Source organism: Bombina bombina, chromosome 2, assembly GCF_027579735.1.
Source record: "Bombina bombina isolate aBomBom1 chromosome 2, aBomBom1.pri, whole genome shotgun sequence".
Lineage (NCBI taxonomy): Eukaryota > Metazoa > Chordata > Amphibia > Anura > Bombinatoridae > Bombina > Bombina bombina.
In genome coordinates, this window is record NC_069500.1 from 308,566,640 (window position 1) to 308,574,548 (window position 7,909).

A 7,909-nucleotide genomic window follows, 5' to 3' on the forward strand; every position below is an offset into this window, starting at 1 on the left:
AAAGCCTGGGAATTAACCCGTTACTTTCCAATTCATTTAGATACTCATATGAAAATACTATTACATAAACTTTCTTTGGACAATCAATTCATGTATATTCTTAACATCTTCATATATGACATGATTTCATAAAATTAACTACATTGGCACATTTCAGAAAATAATTATGTACACTTTTAGATTCATATCTAAATTAATACTCTTGTATTAATATAATGATAGACGGAGGAAAAAAGACTAAGAATGATTATTTGTTTAATGTAAATATGGTGTTAACTCCTTTCTTATTTACATATATTAATGGTACCCCTATAATGTAATGTAACCTTTACCAGATAATCTTAGACTTTAGTATCAATTTATATAACCCCTTATTTTAGGTAAATTCATTCATTGATATCTATTGTCCTCAACTCCATAATTTAGCTAATGGTTTATGGTTTATGATCAGGGAACGTTTTCTATTATCCCTCAGACAGTCAGAATCAAATATTCTTTGTTTTTGGACACACAGACTATTGCCAGAAGTTAATCAGATCATATTCTGAATTTAGTCCTTGTGGCAACTTTGTTTTTAGTCTGTGTATCCAGAATATTTATTTTTTAGCCAAGATTGACTCCCTATCATCTCCTCTTGAGCCCATTTTTGCATCATCTATTATTGTCCATCTAAGTGTTTTACTACTTTTATTGTGATAATTTTTAAAATGAAGCACTAGGGGTGTAGTCAATTTGCCTAATTTTATGTTCGAAAGGTGCTCTCTAATCCTATACCTTACTTCTCTTGTAGTGAGTCCAGTGTACTGCACTTTGCATTCTGTACAAGTAAGAAGGTAAATGGAATAAGTTGCTCTACAATTTGTGCATCCTTTAAATTCAAAGACTTCTCCTGTTACACTACTTTTGAAATCCTGTCTAGGGTCTAACTTCTCGCAGGCTTTGCAATGTAAATTGCCGCATCTAAATACCCCTCTATGTTCTAACCATGAGCTTCTTCTTGGAATCTCAGATTTCAATTGTGTAGGAGCAATTCTATTTCCAATAGACAGTCCTTTTCTGAATGCGAACCTGCACATTCTTGGATTAATCTCCTCCAACCCATCATCAGCTTTTATCATAAACAGATTTTTTTCTGATGATTTGACAAATTTCCTCATACTGATTACTGTATTGGGTGACAAAAGTCACCACTTTCTCCTCCTTAGTATCACGCTTTTTAGATAGATCCCTGTAATTTAGGTAAATTGACCTGTCTTGACCATCAATATCCTTTCTTACTGAGTAAATATCTTTTTGTTGATATCCTCTTTCTCTCAATCTTTTATTAAGATCGTCTGCTTGTATATTATACGTGCCCATATTAGTACAGTTTCTCTTGAGTCGTATATATTGACCCCTTATAACTGATTTAAAGACCCTTTGGGGATGATTGCTACGGGCATGCAATATAGTATTGCCCGATATGGGTTTTCTGTATAGTTCCACCTCAATTTTTCTTTGATTCCCTCCTTTAAGGGTAACATCTAAGTAGTTAATACTACTCTTACCTACTTCAAAGGTGAAGTTAATCCCCACATCATTTGTGTTCAATCTTTCCACAAACCTCCTCGCCTCCTCAGGGCTACCACACCATACGAATATCAAATCATCTATATATCGTTTGTAATAAACAATGTGGTCCCTATCAGTGTTTTCACCTCCAAAGATGTGGGACAGCTCCCACCATCCCATAAATAAATTCGCATAGGATGGTGCAAATTTTGCTCCCATGGCTGTCCCACACCTTTGGAGGTAAAATTCCCCCTCGAAGGCGAAGAAGTTGTGGCTCAGTAAAAATTCTGTTACTCGTAAGATGTATTTACATAGGTCTTCATCAAAAGATTTATTCCTATGAAGAAAATAATTTAATGCCTCCAAACCTTTCTCATGTCTAATAGAGGAATATAACGAGACTACATCTATAGTCAGCCATATGTAGTTTTCTTTCCAGTCCATAGATTCCATTTCTAGTAATAACTGTTTAGTGTCTCTTAAAAAACTTGGTAACTGTTTCACCAATGGTTGGAGAATTTCATCCAACCATTCTGAAAGATGTTCAAAAATGGAATTGATGCATCTTATTATAGGCCTTCCTACCACATTTTCTAAGGATTTGTGGACTTTAGGCAAAAAGTTGAAGATCGGAATAACGGGGTGTTCTACCAACAAAAATTCTTTGGTTTTAGCATCCACAAAACCACCTTCAATTCCATCATCAAATAAATGCCCAAGTTCCTTTTGGAAACGTTGTGTAGGGTTAAAAGTCAACTTAGTGTATTGATTCGGATTATTCAACTGTATGTGGGCTTCTTTGACAAAGAAGGTTCGGTCCATAACCACGACCGAACCCCCCTTGTCTGCTGCCCTGATCACTAAATCATTTCTGTTTCCCAATTTCTTTAGCGCTAAATGCTCTTCTTTGGTCAAATTTTTTCCTTTATATTTATTTACACGATAAGATAATTTGTTTAGATCCCTTTCAACTCGTTTTTGGAATTTTTCCAAAATTTCTCCCCTAGATTGAATAGGATAAAAAGAGGAAACTTTTTTTATAGATGGTCCTTTTATTATCTGTCTAGTCACAAATTCACTGTTACTTTCATCATATAATGATTCTAGAGTTTCCAGATCACATTCCTCCTGGTAGCTAAGGTTCCTACTCATAGGATATCTATCTCTTTCAGACTGCAAGTGACTAGAAACCTCTCCGCTTTCATCATTTTTAAAATGTTTTCTCAATGTTAAATTTCGAATCAGTTTATTAGTGTCAATTAAGGTCTGAAAGAGATTAAAATCCTCACTTGGGACAAAATTCAAACCTAAACCCAATAGGGTTTAGCATTTAGCGCTAAAGAAATTGGGAAACAGAAATGATTTAGTGATCAGGGCAGCAGACAAGGGGGGTTCGGTCGTGGTTATGGACCGAACCTTCCTTGTCAAAGAAGCCCACAGACAGTTGAATAATCCGAATCAATACACTAAGTTGACTTTTAACCCTACACAACGTTTCCAAAAGGAACTTGGGCATTTAGTTGATGATGGAATTGAAGGTGGTTTTGTGGATGCTAAAACCAAAGAATTTTTGTTGGTAGAACACCCCGTTATTCCGATCTTCAACTTTTTGCCTAAAGTCCACAAATCCTTAGAAAATGTGGTAGGAAAGCCTATAATAAGTGGCATCAATTCCATTTTTGAACATCTTTCAGAATGGTTGGATGAAATTCTCCAACCATTGGTGAAACAGTTACCAAGTTTTTTAAGAGACACTAAACAGTTATTACTAGAAATGGAATCTATGGACTGGAAAGAAAACTACATATGGCTGACTATAGATGTAGTCTCGTTATATTCCTCTATTAGACATGAGAAAGGTTTGGAGGCATTAAATTATTTTCTTCATAGGAATAAATCTTTTGATGAAGACCTATGTAAATACATCTTACGAGTAACAGAATTTTTACTGAGCCACAACTTCTTCGCCTTCGAGGGGGAATTTTACCTCCAAAGGTGTGGGACAGCCATGGGAGCAAAATTTGCACCATCCTATGCAAATTTATTTATGGGATGGTGGGAGCTGTCCCACATCTTTGGAGGTGAAAACACTGATAGGGACCACATTGTTTATTACAAACGATATATAGATGATTTGATATTCGTATGGTGTGGTAGCCCTGAGGAGGCGAGGAGGTTTGTGGAAAGATTGAACACAAATGATGTAGGGATTAACTTCACCTTTGAAGTAGGTAAGAGTAGTATTAACTACTTAGATGTTACCCTTAAAGGAGGGAATCAAAGAAAAATTGAGGTGGAACTATACAGAAAACCCATATCGGGCAATACTATATTGCATGCCCGTAGCAATCATCCCCAAAGGGTCTTTAAATCAGTTATAAGGGGTCAATATATACGACTCAAGAGAAACTGTACTAATATGGGCACGTATAATATACAAGCAGACGATCTTAATAAAAGATTGAGAGAAAGAGGATATCAACAAAAAGATATTGACTCAGTAAGAAAGGATATTGATGGTCAAGACAGGTCAATTTACCTAAATTACAGGGATCTATCTAAAAAGCGTGATACTAAGGAGGAGAAAGTGGTGACTTTTGTCACCCAATACAGTAATCAGTATGAGGAAATTTGTCAAATCATCAGAAAAAAATCTGTTTATGATAAAAGCTGATGATGGGTTGGAGGAGATTAATCCAAGAATGTGCAGGTTCGCATTCAGAAAAGGACTGTCTATTGGAAATAGAATTGCTCCTACACAATTGAAATCTGAGATTCCAAGAAGAAGCTCATGGTTAGAACATAGAGGGGTATTTAGATGCGGCAATTTACATTGCAAAGCCTGCGAGAAGTTAGACCCTAGACAGGATTTCAAAAGTAGTGTAACAGGAGAAGTCTTTGAATTTAAAGGATGCACAAATTGTAGAGCAACTTATTCCATTTACCTTCTTACTTATACAGAATGCGAAGTGCAGTACACTGGACTCACTACAAGAGAAGTAAGGTATAGGATTAGAGAGCACCTTTCGAACATAAAATTAGGCAAATTGACTACACCCCTAGTGCTTCATTTTAAAAATTATCACAATAAAAGTAGTAAAACACTTAGATGGACAATAATAGATGATGCAAAAATGGGCTCAAGAGGAGATGATAGGGAGTCAATCTTGGCTAAAAAAGAAATATTCTGGATACACAGACTAAAAACAAAGTTGCCACAAGGACTAAATTCAGAATATGATCTGATTAACTTCTGGCAATAGTCTGTGTGTCCAAAAACAAAGAATATTTAATATTTGATTCTGACTGTCTGAGGGATAATAGAAAACGTTCCCTGATCATAAACCATAAACCATTAGCTAAATTATGGAGTTGAGGACAATAGATATCAATGAATGAATTTACCTAAAATAAGGGGTTATATAAATTGATACTAAAGTCTAAGATTATCTGGTAAAGGTTACATTACATTATAGGGGTACCATTAATATATGTAAATAAGAAAGGAGTTAACACCATATTTAAATTAAACAAATAATCATTCTTAGTCTTTTTTTCCTCCGTCTATCATTATATTAATACAAGAGTATTAATTTAGATATGAATCTAAAAGTGTAAATAATTATTTTCTGAAATGTGCCAATGTAGTTAATTTTATGAAATCATGTCATATATGAGGATGTTAAGAATATACATGAATTGATTGTCCAAAGAAAGTTTATGTAATAGTATTTTCATATGAGTATCTAAATGAATTGGAAAGTAACGGGTTAATTCCCAGGCTTTTGGTTTTAACCAATAGGCAAAAGCCTACAGATTTAAAAAGAGCCGGAAGAGGCTATACAGACCACACTACGATTACGGCCAGCGAGCTGAAACGCGTCAGTGGGTCACTGGGAATAACCCAAACTTTCCATCCTGAGCTGAATTTAAGAATAATTTGTCTGCTGTTCAAGTAATAAACAAAAGAACTTTTTAATCGCATAACCGTGAAGGTGCCTTTTTTCGCTATTTGAGTATATTTTATATAGGCCCACTTCAAGCAATATAGTTAGTATAGGCCCTCAATCTGTGAAATCAAGTCATTATATAGTGCCCATTGGAATAGCCCATACCAGGACCTACTGGTATTAAACATTTGGCAGAGTTAAGAGTTACGCAGTATCTGCCCAGTCTGAAGAGCCTCGAGCTTGCTCTTCGGGCCTTACCAGGAAAATCATTTACATTCTGTATCATTGTCACATATTGTTAGTTAGCAATGTTATCTTTAGATAGTTCTCATATGTAATTTTATACGTACGCAACACTATGTATATGTTATTGTCATGAGCTTATATTTCTGCACTAGTCCACAGATTTCATCCTTACTTGTGGGATTACGCCTCCTGGTCAGCAGGGGGAGGCAAAGAGCTCCACAGCAGAGCTGTTTATATAGCTCCTCCCTTCACTCACACTCCAGTCATTCAACTGAAGTTAGGAAGAGAAAGGAAAAGCCAAGGAGCAGAGGTGACTGATGTTTAACAAAAACAAAGACCTGTCTTAGAAAATAACAGGGCGGGCCGTGGACTCGTCATATCGTATAAGAAATAAATGTATCAGGTAAGCATAAATTTCCTTTTCTTTTACAAGATATGACGAGTCCACAGATTTCGTCCTTACTTGTGGGATACAATACCAAAGCTATAGGACACGAATGAAAGGGAGGGACAAGACAGGAACCTAAATGGAAGGCACCACTGCTTGAAGAACCTTTCTCCCAAAAACAGCCTTAGATGAGGCAAAAGTATCAAATTTGGAAAATTTGGAAAAAGTGTGAAGAGACGACCAAGTTGCAGCCTTGCAAATCTGTTCAACAGATGCATCATTTTTAAATGCCCATGAGGAAGCCACAGCTCAAGTAGAATGAGCCGTAATTCTTTCAGGAAGCTGCTGTCCAGCAGTCTCATATGCCAAATGGATGATACTCTTCAGCCAAAAAGAAAGAGAGGTAGCCGTAGCCTTCTGGCCCCTACGTTTTCCAGAAAAAACAACAAATAATGAAGATGATTGACGAAAATCTTTAGTCGCCTGCAAGTAACATTTCAGGGCACGGACCACGTCCAAGTTATGTAACAGACGCTCCTTCTTAGAAGAAGGATTAGGACACAAGGAAGGAACAACAATTTCCTGATTAATATATTTTTGTTAGAAACAACCTTAGACAGAAAACCAGGTTTGGTACGTAACACCACCTTATCAGCATGGAAAATAAGATAAGGATAATCACATTGTAAAGCCAAAAGCTCAGAAACTCTGCGAGCAGAAGAAATAGCAACCAAAAATAAAACCTTCCAAGATAATAATTTAATATCTATGGAGTGCATAGGTTCAAACGGAACCCCCTGAAGAACATTAAGAACTAAATTCAAACTCCAAGGAGGAGCAACTGATCTAAACACAGGCTTGATTCTAGCCAGAGCCTGACAAAAGGATTGAACATCTGGAACATCTGCCAGGCGTTTACGTAGCAAAATAGTTAAAGCAGAGATCTGCCCCTTTAAGGAACTTGCTGATAACCCTTTCTCTAAACCTTCTTGGAGAAAAGCTAAAATCCTAGGAATCCTAACCCTACTCCATGAGTAGCCCTTGGATTTGCACCAAAAAAGATATTTACGCCATATCTTATGGTAAATCTTTCTAGTAAAAGGCTTACGTGCCTGAATCAAGGTATCAATGACTGAATCAGAGAACCCTCGCTTAGATAAAATCAAGCGTTCAATCTCCAAGCAGTCAGCTGCAGAGAAAGTAGATTCGGATGATGGAAGGGTCCCTGAATAAGAAGGTCCTGCCTCAATGGAAGCTTCCACGGCGGCAGAGAGGACATGTCCACCAGATCGGCATACCAAGTCCTGCGAGGCCACGCAGGAGCAATTAGAATTACCGAAGCCCTCTCCTGTTTCATCCGTGCAATCACCCGGGGAAGGAGAGCAAACGGTGGAAACACATAAGCTAGGTTGAACGACCAAGGCACTGCCAAGGCATCTATCAGTTCAGCCTGAGGATCCCTGGATCCGTATCTTGGAAGCTTGGCATTTTGACAAGACGCCATCAGATCCAATTCTGGCCTGCCCCACCTGAGATTCAGGGTGGCAAAGACCTCCGGAATGGAGTTCCCATTCCCCCGGATGAAACGTCTGTCTGCTCAAAAAATCCGCCTCCCAGTTGTCTACTCCTGGGATGTAGATTGCTGACAGATAACAAGAGTGAGCCTCCACCCACCAAATTATCTTGGATCCACTGATGGCCAAGGATTGGACTAAAGGGCACGGCATGTATTCAGAATCTTTAATTTTCTGACTACCGGAAAAAAAATGTTTTT